Raw genomic sequence first — 23,061 nt, 5'->3', positions numbered from 1 at the left:
TAATAAAATAAATAAAAGGATAATATTATACAATATTAAAAACAACACTTTAATTAAAGGTTTCGAATTCACATCCTCAATCAGACAAATAATATCTCAATTTTAGTGTTTCTCTTTTGCGTATTTATTATACAAGTGTATTTACTATTGTTTTCACGTAAAAAAAAATTGAAATTTATGTTACTTAATGGTTTTTGCAGTAGTTTATGATTTAAATATCTGAATTTTTAATTATCTAATTTTTTTAATATTTTGAATTAGTAATTTATATTGTTTTTGTTAATTCAAGTAGTTTATTAGGACTGAGATTAAAATTTAGGATTTTTTTAGGAAATATAATGATTTTAACACGTCATTATCACACTTCAAATATCTCATCATATTATTCAGATATATTTTAAATTAATTATTATTAATAAGATTGAAAGATAATTATATAATAATTAACTAGGTTATCTTTTTGCATCACAATCGTTTCAAAAAAAATTATTTCATGTATTTTATCCTTAAAAAAAACTCATAATATGTACATAATAACATTTTTATAAAAGGAATAATATTAGAATTTATACTTATTCTTGTAGTTTACGTTGCATTATTCATTTTATTATTTTTTAAATTAGTTAAACATCAAAGCATCTTGGCATAGGTAAATACCTGATCAAGAGAGAGAGAGAGAGAGAGAGAGAGAGAGAGAGAGAGAGAGAGAGAGAGAGAGAGAGAGAGAGAGAGAGAGAGAGAGAGAGAGAGAGAGAGAGAGAGAGAGAGAGAGAGAGAGAGAGAGAGAGAGAGAGAGAGAGAGAGAGAGAGAGAGAGAGAGAGAGAGATGAATAGATAGATGAATAGATAGATATGTATGATGATAAAGAATATGCTTGTCCCTTTTTAAGCCAACATGCCTATTGAATGATTTTGTTTTGCATCTATTTTATAGTACCAACATTATCTCTATTCTTTAGAGTTTTTTAAGATTTTAATACTCAAATGAAAGAATATGATATTTTTCTTCTTATGAGGTTGTGTTGGTTTGATTAGTGCTTAAAACATTACCTTTTGTATGTAAGTTTTCTATGTTTAGAATAACTAAGTACATAGAGTCTCTTGTCTATGGAATGCTGATTTTTGTTTTGTAGGGTGTAAGTTATTTTTTGGAGTTATGTCATGGTTGTTGGAACATTCCTAAAATAGTCAATTAATTCATTTATTTGTTAATAAAAAAATAATGTGTTTTTATCTTATTTTATTTTATCATCTTTTCATTTCAAATTCTTTGTTATTTTTCTTATTTCTTAATTCTGCACATGTGGAAAAATATTAAAAAATATATGATGATAAAAATATAATTGAGAAAATAGTAACTACAATGTCTTAAATTTTTTAAATAATAAATAAAATAAATATTTAAAAAAAAATTGAACTATCTTTATTTTTTAAACTTTAAGACAATATTAATTACTCTTTTATCAGTTACAATGTTTATTTTCATCTATTTTTAATCATTTTACACACTCACTATAAAATAAAATAAAATGATAAAATAACATAAATTAGTTAAAAAAATTATTATTTTTAAATAATAAATAAAATAAATCTTTAAAAAATAAATTATATTTATTTTTTAAAGTTTAATATAATATTAATTACTCTTTTATCGATTACACCGTGAGTATAAATTTTTTTATGCAGATGTTTGATTTAATAAGAATAAGATTTTATCATATAATGTTAATGAATAATATTGTGATAATGATAATAAATTAAATTCCAATGAGTGTTAATGAATAATATTGTGATAATGATAATAAATTAAATTCCAAATGAGTGTTTGTGTAAAAAAATATATATTACATCCTCACTTTATATAAGTATATAAGTTAGAATGAAAACCTCACATATTCTCACACATTATATCTAATCTTCACAAATCTACTATCTACTCTTCTCACAAATTTCTTCCGCAATCCAAACACAACATAAAGATAGCTATAACCCGAGTACTACTTTCACCACCTCACAATTAATTGAATGAGTGTCTTTAGTTATGACATCTTATATTAATAATATGTGAACTAAGAAATTGGAGTTCCTAATTCTTCTCATCTCTAATATTTAATCTTAACTTATTAGTATTATTTTATCTAACATTATGTTATAATGTATTTTAAATTTATAATGTTAATTAAATTTTTATCTGTCGGGGTCGAGTGAACCACATCACTCGGTATCGGAAGTCAACCAACTGGATAAATTTCATACATTAATGAAAAATAAAGAGATACGTGACAAATTAGGAAAACCAAGTAATAAGCTATAAATTCGGTAACAAACGATAAATCAGGTAACGCTATTTTAGCAAAGGTACGCATTAGATATAGTTCATAAACGAAATGATCCATTATTAGCACTATAAATCAACATTGTCATATAAAAGAGTAAAATACTATTTTATCAAATATATCATTCACTTTAATACAAAACACTTGCACTTGATTGTCAGAGAACTTTTTACAGATTTATTCCTTATATAATAATAGAGAAATACAGAGAAGAAAAAAAAAAGCTATTGAAAAACAAGAAACAATTATAAGCATGTATTAACCTATTCAAATACAATTTTATTATCAGATAATATTGTTTTAATATAATTTATACACGTCATTAATTATTGTTTAAATATTGTTCGATCGTTTCACAATTGAAAGTATAATTCATAATAATTTTAATATTATATTATTAGAAGTATGATTTTTTTATTCATACATTATTACTAACCTGAAATAACTGTTTGAAGGATCGATTCTTCTACGGAGAATAATTCCCTTCTTGTAAAAGAATAAATTCCTTATTCCTCTAGGTGAGAATCAATTATATGAAAAATCAAAATCGATTTTCTTAAACAAATTGTGTTATGACGGAATCGATTCCTAACAAGATTTAGTTTCAGTTAATTTTAATATAGTTTTTAATAATTTTGTTTAAACTCCTAAAAAGAATGTGTATATCTCATTTTAACAAGGAATATATCATTGATTTCAATGTTGGTTTGTGTATGAACTAGTATATGAATATTTATAATGTTGGTTTGTGCAATGCACGGGAATATTTATAATATTTTTTATTTAAATAATAATATTATAATAATAAATCTATATATGAAAATTAAGAATTATTTTAGAGAAAATTAAAATTATAAATCAAAATTACATCAATTATTAAAGTATTAGTAAAGAATTAAAAAAAATCAAATCGATCAATTATTCAATTATTAGTAAATAATTAGGAATACATAGAAAAACAAAAATAAAAAATTGACCCAGTGTATTATATTTATTGTCATAGCAATGTATAAATATATTTAGATAGATGTTTTCTCAAATTTAAAAGGAAGGCAGGTTTCTATAAATAGTAAAGTTTTGTTCTGAATAACTGTGCTTGAGCATTTTCTCTTTGAAATTGGCAATGGGTGTTTTGTAGCTGAGCATTTTCTTGTTCATCAAATTGTCAACGGTGTTTTGTACCTGCAAAATATAAAGCATACAAAATCTTTTAGATACAATATCCATGAGGTAGTCATATATTCATAATTTTATAAGTCATATATTCATGTAGCGGTCTTGTACATGTTAACCACATAGAAAATGGTAAACACATTGTTTAAAAAAACAGCAAGCAGAACTTAAATGTATACACCTACATGTATGCATAATATTGTAAGTCATTGTATTTTGTTTTCATATTATTAAATAAAAACTTTTGACATAATAAATTGTAACATAATGCAATATCTCATTAATTATAGGAAATACTATTATAAAATAAATATGAACTTCATTACTTGTGGCCAAGTGTATTTAAGGCTGAATTCATAGAACAATAATTTCATGAGAAATGTAAATAAATTCGATAACAAAAGAAGTAAGATGTATTTTTAAATTCAAAGTTTTATGACAGAAAATATACTCCGTAAGAGAACAAAACATACTAAAAAAATACAAATGGACTACATAGTTGCTTTTCTTTAGGTGCTATAATATGAGGGTTGATCAATATTGTATTCAATGTCAACACATCTCATTACACATCTGATGTTAATTGCATCATTGCAAATATAATAAATAAAAGAGAAATGTCAATAAAATAATGGACCATTAATAGAATTATGTAAATATTAAAAAAGAATAAGAATGAATTTGTACCTGTGTTAGGTTTTTGATTCAGTAGTTTAAAGAAATCCACTGAAGAAGTGAATATTTATGAAACAAATAAGATAAAATAATATGATACAATAAATTTAATTAGCAAAAGTTCTATGGACCTTTGATGATTATGCTGCTTGTTTTTGTAAACAAAGAACCATATACCTGTCTGAATACAGCTGAATTTTGATCATTTTATTTAGGAAGAATTATGTAACAACACATGTGTAAAATATTATAATATAGAACCTGTGTAAAGTATAATAGTTTCCTATTTTTTGTACTAAATATCCCCTTCTTTCTCAATAATTACAATGGAGTTCCTGTATTAAAAACCTCCGAAGAAACAAAATCATCAAAACAAAATTATACACAATTTTAATTATGAAATTTATTAAGAAGAAATAGATGAATACCTTTCTTTGTAATGCATTATAGTCATGAAAGATCTACTATGCAAATTAAGAGGAAACCAGTAAATACCAAAAAAATATTAGTTTAGTCTTGCTATATTAGAAGATATATTAGAAGAAAAATATCAGAAATAAAAATAGTTTTGTATTAAAGAATTTTCATACCTGATAAGTATTGCTGTAAAAATATTTTCAAATATTTTCAAATATTTCCCTGTAAACCACATTAGTAGTTGAATTAGTTGTATTTCCATCATCATCCAAAATTAATATTTTCAACCCTTTCTTGAATTTAACTATGGAAATAGCAACATATAACTGTCCATGTGTAAACACTGGACGTGGTAAATATAAACCAACTTTATTAAGGGTTTGTCCTTGGCTTTTGTTTATTGTCATAGCAAAGCACAAAGATATTGAGAATTGTCTTCTTTGGAACTTTAAAGGCAAGCTTGAGTCAGAAGGAGTCAAATTCATTCTAGGAATTAATATGTTATCACCAATATTTGTTCCGGTAATAACTTTGGCAGCAATCACATTTTTCCCCAAGTGAATTACTTGTAATCTGGTTCCATTGCAAAGTCCATTGGCTTGATCAATGTTCCTTAGAAGCATTATTGGAACTCCTACTTTTAATTTAACACTGTGATTAGGAATTCCGGAACATTTGATATCGTTCAAAAATTCAGTTGTAAACCACTCAGCTTGAGCATTTTCTTGTCCTTCAGATTGGCAAGGGGAGTCTGAACTTAAATAAGTAACTTCTTCTCCGGGGATTAAGGTTAGAATGAAGTCATTGACTTGGTCCACACATTCTGTAGTAGGACACAATATTGCACCATCATCAAAAAATGCATCAGAGTTGAGATTCTGTATGTACCCTGGATAAACAAATTCAACCAAGTGCAATAAAGGTTGTTCAACATTTAGAATTAGAATGTCTTGTGGTATTTCAATAGTTGCTTGTCCCAACTCATTTAATTCCATATCTCCATCTCCAATGTGAAGTATCCAATCTGCAAAATCTTTTATTTCTGATGCAATTTGCTTTGATTTTTCACTGTTTAATCTCATATTTTCAGTAAGTTTGAAGACTTTGCAATGTTTCCATAATTCTGAGTAGTTCAATGTTGCCTTCACAATATCATATCTTGATCCCTTTTTTACAACAGGCAATATCTGTCTAAAATCACCTCCCAAGACAATGACTTTGCCACCAAAAGGTTTAAGGGCATTTTCTTCACTTACAGCCCTCATGATATATCCCTTAGAGTTCTATCTAGAGATTCAAAACAGAACCTATTCATCATTGGAGCTTCATCCCATATAATTAAATTAGTTTCAATCAACAATTTGGCCTGAAAACTTCCTTGAGGTATGTTGCAGGTTGAATGTTCATTTATTAACAAAGGAATGCAAAATGTAGAATGAGTTGTTTTTCCTCCAGGTAGTAACAAAGAAGCTATGTCGCTAGAAGCTACATTTAACACAATCAACCCTTTTGATCTAATTGCAGTAGACAGAGTTTTCCACATAAAGGTTTTTCCTGTGCCACCATAACCGTATAGGAAAAAAAAACCTCCAACTTGTGACAGTACTGTTGTCATTATATTCTCATACACAACCAATTGCTCCGCAGTTAGAGATTGAAAAAGAGAAGAATGAATTTCAGACATTTGTATCTTGTCATAATTTAATTCATCAATAATTAATCTATTCTCATAAATAAAAGAATCTGAATGAATAGGTTGTGGAAGACTGTTAAAGTCTTTTAAAGATTTACCATTAAGAATCAATAATTCTTCTATTTGTAGAAGACAAAGGTTTTGTATTTGATCATCTTCAATTGTAAGACCTAGCAAAAGAACAACAGTTCATATTTTGAACAAAATAATATGTTATAATGTTTGAAGAAAGCAGAAACTTATACCTGGTAGGTTAAACTCTTTCCTTTTTTTGTATACAATGTCATCAGATAACAATTTCCAAGTTTTGTTCCAAACTTCCTCAGGTCTAGACATAGTATTCATGAGTAGCAGTGTAACAAACAATCTTCTCAACTGAGTTCCTGAAGCAAGGGTGCTAGCCTCTATAATTGCATCAATAAATTCTTTATCCTCTGCCAACAGACACATGGCATAACATGCCTCTTTATAATTTTTGTAAATAACACCATTAATAGTCCTGATGTTATCATAATTACAACAACCCTTTTTAAAATTCAACAATAACCTAAGATAATATAATTCTCCTGTGCAAGGAGGAATATATGTTAGCCTTCCAATACTAACTCCCTTTTTCCTTGGTTTCCATTCTCTTTGTTCTGACATCCACACAAAATGGTTAGGGTATTGAGAATAAGTCAAATTTTTCCCCTCTGGATAGATTTTATTAGCTTCAAACCAAGCTAAAAACATTGTTCTTTTATGTTGATTTGTATGCAATATTTCATCAATATCTTCATTGTCCTTAAATAGAATGGGTTGCTCTTTTAACAGATGAAAAGTCAGCCTTTGAACTGGAGGCCATCTATGATGAATGTCAAAGGCAAGTATTCTCCAAACAGCTTCACAGGGAGATATATATCTACAATCATAATACTGTTTAATTTCATCTATAACCGGTGTCTCAGTAGAGTCTTTCTGAGAATTAGTAATTTTCAAATTTGCTCTATCTGGACCTTTGTTGACATATTTAAACAAATACTTGATTGAATTTGATTTGTTGCAATATTCTGTGTTAACATGAGCCTGATACCTCAGTAGTAGCAATGGGCTATATGGGACAACATTCCTATTGTCTAACTTAATTCCATTTTTAAGAATGAATATTCCTTTATCTCGACGTCTGTAACATGGATATCCATCCTCATCAATAGTAGTCAACAATTTAAATTTCTTTGGGTAAAATTTTGAACATTTACCGTTAGTCATGCAAGGTGAGGAAAACCGAGCTGCTCTGCATGGCCCATGTATCATATACGTTGCAACTGCCTTTGACAATTTAGGATATAAATCTGCCTGCGGTAATTCTGCTGAAATCACTCCATCAATGTCTGTTGGAGTTCATAACTTTTTTTCTCCATCCAACCACAATAATATGTGGGCATGAGGCAAACCCCTTTTTTGAAATTCCACAGTGTACATACCTATAATAAGATAGAAATTGATTGAATTATAATGCAGAAAATCTGAACATAATTTTAAAATATGGATTAATCATTACCTGCATTAACTTTGCCAAAATATTCATCTTTTTTGAAGTCAACCATCATTTGATCTAATTTCATCTTGAATACTCTGCAAACTATATCTGGCCTATCAGCAGCAGTTAATCCTCTTGATGTAACAAAGTCACGTATTTCAGGCCAATTTACGTTGCAGGTAATTGTGATAAATAAATCAGGATATCCAAACCTTTTACAAATTGCCATTGCATCTTGGCAATTGTTGAACATATATCTCATTCCTCCCGTGAATGATGCAGGTAAAACTATACGCTTCCCAACTGCAGAAGAATTTGTTTCTCCTCTATTCATTGCCTCTTGTACACCGTTGAGAATATCACAACGTATTGTTTTTTGGTTTGCTCTTATGAACGACAATCTTTGAGATTCAACCATAGTATATGCATCAACCAAGAATTGTTGAAACAGACGACGTGAATGAACTATATTTCCAAACTCAACACTTCTTTCTTGAATTCTAAATGCAATGAATTCTCTTAACGATATACGACTTCTTTTACGTTCTTTGCTATTGCGTACTGGAATATCTTCTTGATAACCATCTTCTCCAAAGGGGAATATTAAAGGATACTGTAATGGGATGAAGGCTGTATGTGTCTCATGCAACCTAAACAGTTGTCCAGAAATTTTTTTCACTATGATATCTCGTCCTACATCCAGGTTGCTCATATCACCGACAATTAACGCTGCTATCTCATCAGTTGTAGGGGTATTGTACACCCTTGGATCTTTTGAACGATGTCTAAATAACCTCAATCCAAAATCTGAATGTACATCAGAATTTACAAAATCTTTGACTCTTCTAAAACTTTTTGCCAGGACATTGTTATCATCAATCATCTTGGTAAGATCTTGAATCAATGATTTATCAAACTTCAACTCTTTCAAATTGGACCTAAATAAAATTTAAATAAATATTAATTCAAAATAATATTATAAATGAATCTGCTGAAAAGAAACTAACCTAATGTAACACATACCCAAAGTGAGATACTCTGTTTAAGAGTTCATTTTGTGTATCATATATGTAAAGTTGTGCGAACTTGGGCATTTCTCCACTGTGAGGTAGTAAGCTTCCAATCCTATGGTAGTTTTGTCCATGCAGAATAAATTGAGGAGACCCAAAACCATCATTTACGGAAGAGTGAACTTTTCCTCCAATTGAAGTAAATGAAAACATACTATTGTAACTTCTGATATGTTGTAAATAGTGTTGGCTTCGTTGATCTTGACCATTTAATAACTCTAGAATCAATTTAGGAGGTTGTTGTAGGTAAGGTAGATGTACTTTTCCTTTTTGGCAACATACAGAAAAATAAACCTTTAGGAAACTCTTTGTTTTGAAGGATCTTTCTTCATACCACACCTCGGCCAAACAATATTCACATTGTATATTTGGTTGTCCAAATGAAACAATATCTATATTGAAATAATAAATAAGGTTATATATTACATTTACATTAATGAATTTAATTTGAATACAAAAAGTTAAAGTTAGAGACATGCACCTTCATTTTCAGCTTTTGAATACAATTCGGAAGTGTAAACTTCTATGCTCTGATCTGAACACGAAACAAAGTAAATCAAAGTGCTTTAGAAGCAATTAACTAAATTAAAAATAACATTTAAACTATTTTTATCACCATTATGTTCTTCGTTTTCGTCATGTTCTTCAAAATTCAAGGTCTTAGTAACTGATTGCAGAATTTGAGCACTGTATGTACTGCCACTTTTATCTAACCACATTGTGTTATTACCATTATTTGCTTCATTTTGCAGATCTTCAAAATTCAATCTCTTAGTCACTGATTGCAGGATTTCATCACTGAATGCCCTGGGCCTGTTATCTAAGCTTATTGTTTTCTTAACTACACTTTCACGATTGTAATTACCTGTAGAAAAGTGCATTTAATAAGTATTAAAACATTTGTTAAGTTACAAATTGAATATCAATTTGTAATTACTTTTTGTCATAAATGTATCAAAAATAGTAATTTTTTAAATTTATAATTATAGTACCTCTTCCTGGATGATATTTTTCCCGTAATATACCAATTAAGTTTTTGGTATTTCCTCCTGTATTTTTTGCCTCATCTAGATTAATAGAAACAAAATAACATTTAACATTTATCTATATTAGTATATATTCCACTTTGTATTATCAGTATCAAATTTAATGAACCTAATTACATGAGGAGTTGTGAACTCACCATGAAGGTATTCATTCTGTAAGGCTATTTTGTCCTTTAGTAATAGTTCCCATTGATGACACTACTTTCGTAGTTGAATGCATAGTGTTGACTTCTTTGTTTGCTGTCATGTTTTCAGAAACTGCGTAATCTCTTCCCGTAATAACCGATGATTGAGAAGAAACATAATGAATTGACTTGACAGTATTTTGACCTACAAAAATTATTTTGAAATCAGTTATTTGAATTATCTTCAGTACTGTAGTAATATAAGTAATGTAGTAATATAATTAGTACACAATTCATTGTAAGAACATAATGTAATTAAAAAACTTAGGAGATGATTACATTCAATGACATAGTGTGTTAGTTAAATAAAAAACGAAATGCAATTGTAACAAATAAATTGATTCTATGGTTTAAATTTATTGTTCTTTTACAGAATTCAATTTAGTTGAACAATAATTTTAACTGTACTTCGATTATAAAGAGAGGTAGAGTACCTGTTCTTTTGATATTTGTATTGTGCATTTCAGACTGTATATTTTTTCGTTTTCTTGTGGCAGAGTTTGCATCATCAATATCCAAAACTAAAAAATAAGTAATTAGTAAAATATATATATATACATAAAATATGGTAGTTTGAAGTAAAAAAACAGATAAAATTAAGTTTACCATGGCTTCTCCCAGATAAGGATATTGTTTTCTGACTTTGATGATAAGATTTTGTTGTTCTTGCATTTCTTGCTTTGTCAGGATGACAACCTAAACAAAATAAATTAGAAAATAAAGTAAAAAAATTTACACTAAGATTTCTCATTTAAAGCAAAACAAAAAATAAAATCAACTTACCATTACTTATCTCAATTAACGGTTCTCTGTTGGGAATGACTTGTTCTGCAAATAGTAATAAATTATATTATATACATATATGTGAATATGAAATAAAATAGCATATATTCAATTCAAGCTGAAATAGTTATCTGAGTTAATGCTATTCCATTTACAATTTCTCATACTATAATTAAAAAAAATGGATTTATTTGACGGAAACAGAAAAAAAACATATAACAATATTTTCTCATTATTTTGGCTGACAAATAATATTCACGAATTCAAACTATAATGATGTGAATGTTCAGAAAAACAATGAAGAACATATATGACTCAAGAAACGTAAATATAAATATATTGTATTCCATGATTCATTACCGTTTGCTTGAGAATGGGAACCAACTCCATTTGTTGTAGTAAACTTTGGCCTCAGTTGCTCCATAACTTCAGAGAGTTTTGTACTCAAAAATAACTATTTTCAGGTATAGAAATCCTATTGTTATAAATACTTAGTGTCTAAACTATCTTTCTTTTGCCGCTAAATTCTTTTAGAGATTTGGAGGAACATTAGTTCCTTATTTCTCATTACTTTTTCCTTAATACATTTAATAAAAATACTTATCTTATTTGTTACTGTGCAAAATATATAAATGTCAAAGTAAGAAGTTAATAAATTTTTAAAGGATATGAAGTTAAAACCAAAAATCAATTAAACATTTAATTCAGTATAAGTAATACCTAAAATCAAATATAATATTCTATGTCATTGGTCATTAATAAAAAAAGGTTAAAGAGACAACTCCTTTAAAAAGTTACCTTTCACCGGTGAACAGAGTTGTAGTCTTGTCCATCATTTGGAAATGTAACCTAATTAAAAACTTATAATCACAACAATAAACTGAATAAGCAATTTAGGCAGTATAAGTTTTCAATGAAGACAATGGAATGAATGAATGCAATGGATATCCAAAATGGGATCTTAACTTTTTATATGTGGAAACAAATTTGCTTTTCTATTCAAAGGAATGTCTTTCTATTTTAAGCATTGTCATTAATGAAATTCTTGTTTGACTTTAGAAAGAACCCACCTGCAAGTAAATATATTTGTCAGGTTGAATACAGAACAAATTTAAAGTAGCAATTATTTGTAAAGAATAACCTTAAAGAATGTCCAATTTAGTTGTCAAAAAGATGAAAGCACAACATTTAAACATGGATAGCATTATTTTGAGAATCGTAGTAAGCAAAAAAAGGAAAACTTTATGTATGTTAGTTCTGCACAAATAAAAAAGTTGTCTTCAATTTAACACAAAAAAGGAAACCTTGCAAGAAACCCTAAAATTTGTCAACGACCCAAAAAAATCTCCCATTTTCTTACATTGTCGGTTCAATGTGTTATGATGCCTAATTCCATGAAAAAGATAAATGAACAAACAAAAATCATGCATAAGTAAACTCTTAATAAAATAGGTATGTTAACCCGTGCAACGCACGGGAATATTTTAAATATTTAATATTTAAATAATAATATTATAATAATAAATTTATACATCTAAATTAAAAATATGGTAGAGTCCATTATAATTATAAATCTAAATTATATGAATTATTAGCAAACAATTTAAGAATATATCAAATAGATAAAAATAAAAATATTATGACTCAAATTAAAAATAAGTGTTTGATCTTGACTTTTGTTTATTGTCATAACAAAGCACAAAGATATAGTGAATTGTCTTCTCTGAAACTTAAAAGGCAGGCCTGATTCATAAGAAGTATCAATAACATTCTTCCCCAAGTGAATTACTTGTAATCTTGTTCCATTACAAAGTCCATTGGCTTGATCAATATTCCTTAGAAGCATTATTGGAACTCCAACTTTTAATTTAGAAATTTTATTAATTTTCTATTTTTATTTAAGAATGACATTATAAATTTTTGGATTTTTATTTTATTTCAGATTTTGAATAATTTATAAATTTATTTTATTTTATATTTTCATTTAAGTAGAACATTAAATTATTTAATTTAGTATTTATTTTAGATTATTATTTAAGTATAAATGTTAAAAAATTATGAATTTATATTTATTTAAGATTTTGAAAATTTATAAATTTTATTTATTTAATATTTTTAAATTAAAAATAAAGTAATTTAAGATTTTTATTTATTATACGATTGTGACAATAATGCTAACAGATTATTATTTTATTATTACTATTATTAATATTTTATTATTATTTTTATTGTTATTTTTTATTTTACACTGCACTGTAATTAATTTACCTAAACCTATACTCATAGCTTTATTTTACAATTTTTTCTGAATACCAATACACATATATAGACATATACATAAACATTACATATACCAATACACTCATAGCCATAACAATTGTCATTTCAATCAATTTCATTCAAATGTTATTCATACCTACTTATTTAATATTTTATATTTAATTTAATATTTATATTTAAATCTATCTTTATATCTTGATATTTATTTATTTATTTTATATCTTTATCTTTATATTTAATATTCATTTAATTTAAAACTTATTTGTTTATTTTATTTATTATTAGATGATTGTGCAAATTTCTTTTATTTATTATACGATTGTGATAAGATAGTATGTACGTAAAAAAAAATAGTTGACATAATAATCATTCACAAATATTTGACATTTATAAATTTTGAATTATTTTTTATTAAATTAAACAAATTATAATAATTCATACAATACAACAATTATAAAGTATCATATTGAAATAAAAAAATACAAAATAACATTTCATAATAACATTTAACATGAAATTACATAACTTTAGCAGGTAGGTAAACAAAACTTCATAACTAAACCAAAGTAAACAAAATTAATTTTCTCTAGTGAAGATTACAATAATTTCCAAATGTCCCATGTACTATTTAATTAAATGTTTCCAAAAATTAATAGCATTATATTCGTCTCTTAGCAAGCAAGTATGTCCAATACATTACATGAGAGTTTAATATATCCCGTAGTACTTCCTCCAATATAATCTTATAATGTTAGTGTAAATAAATAATATTAATGTAAAAGTAAAATTAAATACATTAAATTAAATTGAATGAATAAAAATGTAGGTTTCTTTTTTTATGAACCTTATTTCATATTTTTATTTAACTAAAATATTAAATCATTTAGATTTATATTTATTTTACATTTTTATTTAAGTAAGGAATAAAATAAATTAGGATTTTTATTTGTTTAAAAATTTGGAAAACTTAGAAATTTAATTAATTCAGATTTTTAGTTAATAATAACATTAAATAATTTAGGATATGTATTTAGTTAAAATGTGAATAATTTAGAAATTTTATTGATTTTGGATTTTTATTTAAGAATGACATTATAAATTTTTTGATTTTTTTTTATTTCATATTTTGAATAATTTAGAAATTTAATTTATTTCATATTTTTATTTAAGTAAAATTTATATTTAGTATTTATTTTATATTATTATTTAAGTAGGAATGTTAAAAAATTATGGATTTATATTTATTTAAGATTTTTGAAAATTTTATAAATTTTATTTATTTAATATTTTTTAAATTAAAAGAAATTAATTTAAGATTTTTATTTATTTAAAATTTTGAAAAACCTTTAAATTTTATATATTTAAAATTTTATTTATTATACGATTGTGAGAGTATGTGCTAATAGATTAATATTTTGTTATTACTATTATTAATATTTTATTATTTTTATTATTGTTATTTTTTATTTTACACTGCACTCTAATCAATTTACCTATACCAATACTTATAGCTTTATTTTACAATTTTTTTTAAATACCAATACACATATATACACATATACATAAACATTATACATACCAATACACATCATAACCTTAACAATTATCATTTCAATCAATTTTAATTCAAATGTCGATTCATACCCTGCTTATTTAATATTTTATATTTAATTTAATATTTAATCTAATTGATTTTAATTATTTAATTATTTAATATTTATATTTAAATTTATCTATATATCTTGATATTTATTTATTTCTTTTATATCTTTATCTTTATATTTAATATTCATTTAATTTAAAATTTATTTGTTTATTTTATTTATTATTATATGATTGTGCAAATTTCTTTTATTTATTATACTATTGTGATAAGATAGTATGTAGTAAGAGATTATTATTTTTATTATTACCATTATTAATATTTTATTATTATTATTATTACTATTATTATTATTTTACATAAAAGAAATAAAAGAAAGAGTTTACGTAAAAAATAGTTGACATAATAATCATTCACAAATATTTGATATTTATAAATTTTGAATTATTTTTTATTAAATTAAACAAATTATAATAGTCCATATAATACAACTATTATAAAATAACATATTGAAATAAAAAATATAAAATAACATTCCATAATAACATTTAACATGAAATTACATGTAGCTAAACAAAACTTCATAACTAAACCAAAGTAAACCGAATTAATTTTCTCCAGTGAAGATTACAATAATTTCCAAATGTCCCAGGTACTATTTAATTAAATGTTCCAAAAAATAATAGAATTATATTCGTCTCTTAGCAAGTATGTACAGTACATTATATGAGAGTTTAATATATTTCGTACTACTTCCTGCAATATAATGTTATAATGTTAGTGTAAAATAAATAATATTAATGTAAAAATAAAATTAAATACATTAAATTAAATTGAATGAATAAAAATGTAGGTTTCTTTTTTTATGAACCTTATTTCAAATTTTTATTTAAATAAAACATTAAATCATTTAGATTTTATATTTATTTTACATTTTTATTTAAGTAGGGAATAAAATAAATTAGGATTTTTATTTTTTTTTTAAATTGAAAAATTTAGAAATTTAATTAATTTATATTTTTAGTTAATAATGACATTAAATAATTTAGGATATGTATTTAGTTAAAATTTGAATAATTTAGAAATTTTATTGATTTTGGATTTTTATTTAAGAATGACATTATAAATTTTTAGATTTTGTTTATTTTATATTTTGAATAATTTAGAAATTTAATTTATTTCATATTTTTATTTAAGTAAAATTTAGATTTGGTATTTATTTTAGATTATTATTTAAGTAGGAATGTTAAAAAATTATGGATTTATATTTATTTAAGATTTTATAAATTTTATAAATTTTATTCATTTAACATTTTTTTAAATTAAAAATAAAGTAATTTAAGATTTTGTATTTATTTAAAATTTTGAAAAACTTAAAATTTTTATTTATTTAAAATTTTTACGATTGTGCTAGTATGTGTTAAGAGATTATTACTTTTATTATTACTATTATTAATATTTTTTATTATTATTATTACTATTGTTATTTTTTATTTTACATTGCACTGTAATTATTTTATCTTTACCTATACCTATAACTTTATTTTACAATTTTTTCTAAATACCAATACACATAAACATTACCCATATCAATACACATCATAATCACTGTCATTTCAATCAATTCCAATTCAAATATCTATTCATACCCTGTTTTTTTAATATTTCATATTTAATCTAATTGATTTTAATTATTTAATTTATTTAATTATTTAATATTTATATTTAAATTTATTTTTATATCTTGATATGTAATATTTATTTATTTTAAAATTTATTTGTTTCTTTTATTTATTATTATTTTATTTATTATTATAAATTGTGCAAAAAGATCTTAGAAAATCCTCCGCTATCAAAAATAAAAAGACTGTAAATGTTTACTACTGTAATTAAATTTGTTTCAATGGACAAAACCTAAACGCATAAAAAAAAATATATTATACTATCAGTACTTTCAGAAATAGAAGACAAATGACAAAGTAATTACCTTAAACAACTATATTTTTATTTTTTTTTATCAGCAAAGAATAAATAAAATAAAATGAGACACTTCAGGGTGTCTCAACCCTTATACAAAACTCCAAACCTTAAACAACTATTAGAATCAAAAATTAATTATTACATTATTTAAAATTCTATTCAAAAATTGATTTTTGTAATGTGTTTACATGGAACTGAAAAAAAAACACAATCAAAGAAGTACAGGAAAATTTCAATTAGTAAATTATTCATGAGTTGAAAAATCTAAATGACTGAAAACTTCATTTATTTAATGGTATTTGATATTTATAAATTTTCAATTAACTTTTATAAACTAAAATAACTTTTATTTGTGTAAAACATTAAATCATTTATTTTTGTATTTATTTAAGAATTTGAATGAAATGCTAAATAATAGTAATCTTGAACATTTTATATGAATCAGAAAGGTAAGTAATGTTGTTAAAATTTTAAAATTTGAAATTTTGAAAAATTAAATATTTGAACATTTGTAATAATAATAATAATAATATTGGAATTTGAAATAGTGTGTAGCATAAGAAGTCAGAAAAAGAAGATATGAATCACAAAGGTAATGGATGTTATTAATGTTGTTGAAATTTTAAAATTTTAAAATTTGAAAATCTGAAAAATTAAATATTTGAATATTATTAGTAATAATAATAATATTGGAATTATAAGTGTGCAGGTCAGAAAAAAAAAAATATGAATCAAAAGGTAATTAATGATCTTGAAATTGTAAAATTTGAAAATATGAAAAATTAAATATTTGAAGATTAATAATAATAATAATAATCTGGAAATTGAAAATAATATCTGCTAATATGCTTAAATTAAATAAACTTGAAAAATTAAATTAAGTAGAAAATTTTATTTACAAATTTTATTTTTTTTAAATTATTATTTAAGTAGAAAATAAAATAATTTAGGATTCGTATTTGTTTAGAATTTTGAAAAACTTAGAAATCTTATTAATTTTAGATTTTTATTAAATAATTTAGAATATGGATATATTTAGAATTTTGAAATTTATTTAATATAGACTTTTATTTAAAAATGACATTAAATAATTTAATTTTTTTTATTAATTTTCAATTTTTATTTAAGAATGACATTAAATTTTTGGGACTTATATTTATTTAGGATTTTAAAAACTTATAAATTTTATTTAGCTTAGATTTTTATTTAAGTAGGAAATAAAATAATTTAAAATTTTATATTTATTTCATATTTTAACTTTAATTACCATTAATATTTTATTTTATTGATTAATTTGCCAATATTATAATTTATAATGTGTTCATAAAATCAAATGGAAAGAAAATCAAAGATATTAACTTTGTTATGATTTGGCAGTCTTTACTTTATTCCATGATATCTGTTTATACATTCATATAAAATCAAATTAACTTCACGTGTTATGGTTTGAAAATCTTGATTTATGATTTAAATTTAAATTATGGTTTAAGTGAATATTTGTTTTACGGTATTAACAAAAACATACTATCGAGTAGTTAATAAAAATTGTATGAAGAAAACCAATACATTGTAAAAATCAGTATAATTCACTATAATTCAGTACAAATTATGTGAAGCTGGACACAACAAATTAGATCAACTACAATTTAAAATTTAAATTAAAAAAAATATAATTATATTACATATTACATTGAAATTACATGAGATTTATCTTATACAACATATCAATTATACATGAATAAATAAATAAATCAAAAAATTCCTAAAAAAAACTTAATCCTATTCCTACATCAGCTTACCTGCAAATTGAAATAATGTGTATTTCTATGGAAAAAGGATTATGGAATTAGGTACCAACTACTAAATTAAAATAATAAAATATAACTACATAAAAAATAATAAATTATTAAATGTTGAATACATGATTTTCACATAAAATTATGCCAAATACTCCATTAAATCAGACTATAATGATAGAGAGCTCAACAAAAATAATATAATACATATTATTATTCAAATTAGAACCTGAATTCTTGAACTCAATAGAAAAATATAATAATACACCTTACGATTCACATTCTCTAACAGAAAAATGTATACAAATATTAATGCAATAAATATCTTGTTAAAATTTACTCTATGGCAAAAAATATATATAAATGCATAAAAAACAAACATAAATGAAAAAAATATCACAAAAATGATATATATTACTTATTACTATTTACTAATTACTAACATTACTAATTACCGATATATATATATATATTACTAATTAAATTTAAATAATAGCTAAATTAAATATATTAATATTGATATATTAAAATATATGAAATATTTAAATATATTAAATATTTAAATATGTTAACAAAATAAATTACAAATATACATATATTAAAATTTAAAATATTAATACATTAAATTAAAATGGAGTGATATGACATAAAAGAGTAAGAATCAGAAATCATCATTACACATAATTATAAATTATATTGGAATTAGAAATGAACCATTAAAAATATAAAACAATAATAACATGTTATAATGACATGCATAATATATAATGGAGTGATATGACATAAAAGAGTAAGAATCAGAAATCATCATTACACATAATTATAAATTATATTGGAATTAGAAATGAACCATTGAAAATATAAAACAATAATAACATGTTATAATGACATTCAGAATATATAATGGAGTGATGTGACATAAAAGAGTAAGAATCAGAAATCATCATTACACATAATTATAGATTATATTGGAATTAGAAATGAACCATTGAAAATATAAAACAATAATAACATGTTATAAGGACATTCAGAATATATAATGCAAAAAGGTAATTAGGCTGCTCAGATTAAATAATAATAATAGTTAAATAATATAAATGGGTGGAAACAAAAATACCTTTTTAAAGTTGGATCAAATGCACAAATTAGATGAAGAAAAAAAAATGACAAAGTCACCAATAATGCATCCAGAAAACTTTGAACATACAGAAAATCTTGAACATAAAACACTACAAAACTCCATCATAAACTTCGATTAAAAAAACCTAGAAAAGTTAGAAACTTTGATCATAAGACGAAGAATGTAAAAAAGAATGGAGAAAAGAGACCAAAGAAAACAAACCAATAAACCGCATCCGCCAAAAAGATAAAAGAAAAGACAGTACAAAACTCCATCAGAAACTTCGATCGGAATAACCTAGAAAAACCAGAAACTTTGAACAGAAAAGCCTGAAACTTTGAACAGAAAATGAAGAATGTCAAAAATAGTGGAGAAAACAAACCATAAAACAGATACAGAGTATGATTCCGAAAAGATAATAGACAAAAAATATCAAAACACAATAGAAATGTGAGGAGGAGAAAACAAACCAATAAACAACATCCACCAAAAAGATAAAAGACAATACAAAACTCCATCAGAAACTTCGATCGAAATAACCTAGAAAAGCCAGAAACTTTGAACAGACAAACCTGAAACTTTTGAACAGGAAACGAAGAATGTCAAAAATAGTGGAGAAAACAAACCATAAAACAGATAAAGAGTATCCTTCGAAAAGATAATAAACAAAAAAATATCAAAACACAAAGAAGGAGAAAACAAACCAATAAACAGCATCCGCCAAAAAGATAAAAGACAATACAAAACTCCATCAGAAACTTCGATCGGAAAAACCTAAAAAAGCCAGTAACTTTGAACAGAACAGCTTGAAACTTTTAACAAAAAACGAAGAATGTCAAAAATAGTGGAGAAAACAAACCATAAAACAGATGAAGAGTATCATTCAAAAGATAATAGACAAAAAATATCAAAACACAACAGAAATGTGAGAAGAAGATGAACAAAGGATATAATAGATTACCTGAATCATGGACAATGAAAAAAAGAGAAACGAAGAAATAAAAAATGGCTCGAACATAGCTCGAACAGAAATAAAAAATGGAGATTAAGGATGAGCTAAAATGTTGAACATAAAACAAACAGAGTACAAAAAATATAAAAGCAAGCAACTTTAATCAGAAAATCCCAAAAAATTCAAAAAACGTAACAAACAAAGTACAAAAAATATAAAAAATGCACCAAAAATGTGAGATTGAGATGAACAAAGATATAAAAGATTACCTGCTCCATGGAGAATGAAAAGAAGAAAATCGAACAAAAATGAAAAATTGATCTATACAACAACGTGTATATATATAGTAAAAAACAATCGTCATTTCCATTTCAAATTTCAAAAGAAGGCGCCATTTCTACAGATGTCTAAGGGTGATTTTAGGCAAAAATGCTTTCCAATACAGCAGCTCTGCAGTTGCCGAAATGGTGAAAAAGAGTACAGGGAAAAATGAGAGAAGGGGGGAAAAGATTGAGATGTGATTAGGGTTTGAGAAAAAAAGGGATGAGAGAGAAAAAGGGTTTTAAAGAAAGAGGACTGAGAAAGCAAAATGAGAGAGAATGGGGAAATTAAACGGGATGAGAGAAAAAAAAAGTGAGTTTGAAAATGTGTTACGTGACACGGGTTGGCCCAGATGTGTTGTGTTGATTGGTGGAAGTTTTTCTACTTTTGGTATTAAATGTTTTTGATTTTTTTTTTCAAAATTTTGTGGGGAGGACACGTGTTTAAACTTACCTTGAGAGTTCCCTCTATTTGTATTATGTATAGATTACTTCACATGCACTCTATTTACTCATTGTGAAATGAACTTTAATTTAGTCTTTTACTCACAGTTATGTGACTTAGGGAAAAAAAATCCTCAATTTTTTTAAAACGATGTTTTTTTTTATCAGTAATAAAAAATAAATAAATAGGGACCACTTCAGGGGTGGTCCAACTCTTATACAGAAAAACAAGACAACAAACACCTAAAAACGCATCTACCAACCCAACACACCGGCACCCAGACCAACTCTAACCAGAATCAATGAAACAGCCTCATACAAGCCAAAAGATTTAGAACCCAACTAGAATAAGGGAAATAATCAGAATTAGACTTTGCAACAATCCAAGACCACACCTTTACTTGCATCGAAGCAAACACTTCAGACACATCTTCCACACCTCTATTGAAGATGATCGAGTTCCTATGTTTCCAGATTTCGCTCACTATACCAACCCAAATTGCACTCCAGACATCATTAACTGACTCAAAAGTCTGACTCATCCTGAATTGTGAAAAGTTTGTCAAAGGGTCCTTGTGGATCACGAACGATACACCAAGCCACTCGAAGCACAAACACCAAACACGCCAAACAAACCTGCAAACAGAAAACAAGTGACAAGACGACTCTTCCTCCTCCCCACACAAATAACACAAAGAATTTTCTACCACCACTCCACGCCTTGCCAAATTAACCCTAGAGGCAACCCTATTCTCCAACACCTTTCAAGCAGTGATCAAAGCCGAAGGCAAGGCTTTACACCTCCACAACTTATTGTACACCGAAGAAGACTCCCCTCCTTGAACCCTCCTTACGTGAACATAGGCTGAGTTTACAGCATAAGTTAGACACCCCCCAACTTTCCAAACCCAAACGTCCTCCTCTCCCACAAACGGCTTCACCTCTTGTAAATTCTGAACCAGCTGTTCCAACAAAGCCTTCTCCCAGTCAAAAAAAGATCTTCGCCAGTCCAACTGCCAGACCCAAACATCATTAAGCCAATATCCAAGCTCAGCCACCTTTGCCTCTTTGGCCGAACTTAGAGAGTATAATCTCGGAAAAACTCCCTTCAAAGCACCACAAATCAACCAACTATCCTCCCAGAAAGAGATATCTTTACCGTCACCCACTTTCCACTTAAACCCATCTTCAAAACTTCTTCCCTAACCCTCTGAATCCCAAACCTGCTTCAAATCTTTCCACCAGAGGGAGCCCCTACTAACCTTACCATCCTCTCTTAAACTTCTTCACCCACCGTATTTAGAAACAAGAATCTCTTTCCACAACCCTCCTTTATCCGTTCCCAGTCTTCAAATCCACTTTCCTAACAAAGGCAAGTTAAAAATTCCTAATATCAAATGTATGAACTCGTCAAATGGATTTTCCTGAATTCATGACTAATTAATTGAAGTTTCATTGTCATGGATCCATTTCTACGGGTGTGGTGTGTTTGTGAACATTGTTAGTTAAAAGATTTGTGTTTTTTTTTAATGGCACATTTCCATTTTCGATCTTATTTATACTAGTGGAAACACATACGCTAAGCGTTTGTGCATCCGCATCTTTTTATTATTACTATATTGTATATTACTATGTGTATTCATATATTTTAAATATCAAATATCACTAA

At 25.5% G+C, this 23,061-nt stretch overlaps 1 pseudogene; it reads right to left on the bottom strand.

Moving 5' to 3' along the window:
* Nucleotides 1-4,801: 4,801 nt before the first annotated feature.
* LOC137822285 (uncharacterized) lies at nucleotides 4,802-22,578 on the bottom strand (annotated as a pseudogene).
* Between the last annotated feature and the right edge of the window lie 483 nt (nucleotides 22,579-23,061).

Source organism: Phaseolus vulgaris, chromosome 9, assembly GCF_051622355.1.
Source record: "Phaseolus vulgaris cultivar YP4 chromosome 9, ASM5162235v1, whole genome shotgun sequence".
NCBI classification, from domain to species: Eukaryota; Viridiplantae; Streptophyta; class Magnoliopsida; order Fabales; family Fabaceae; genus Phaseolus; species Phaseolus vulgaris.
The sequence above is the reverse complement of the archived record's forward strand: the minus strand, read 5'-3'. Positions and strand labels throughout refer to the sequence as shown.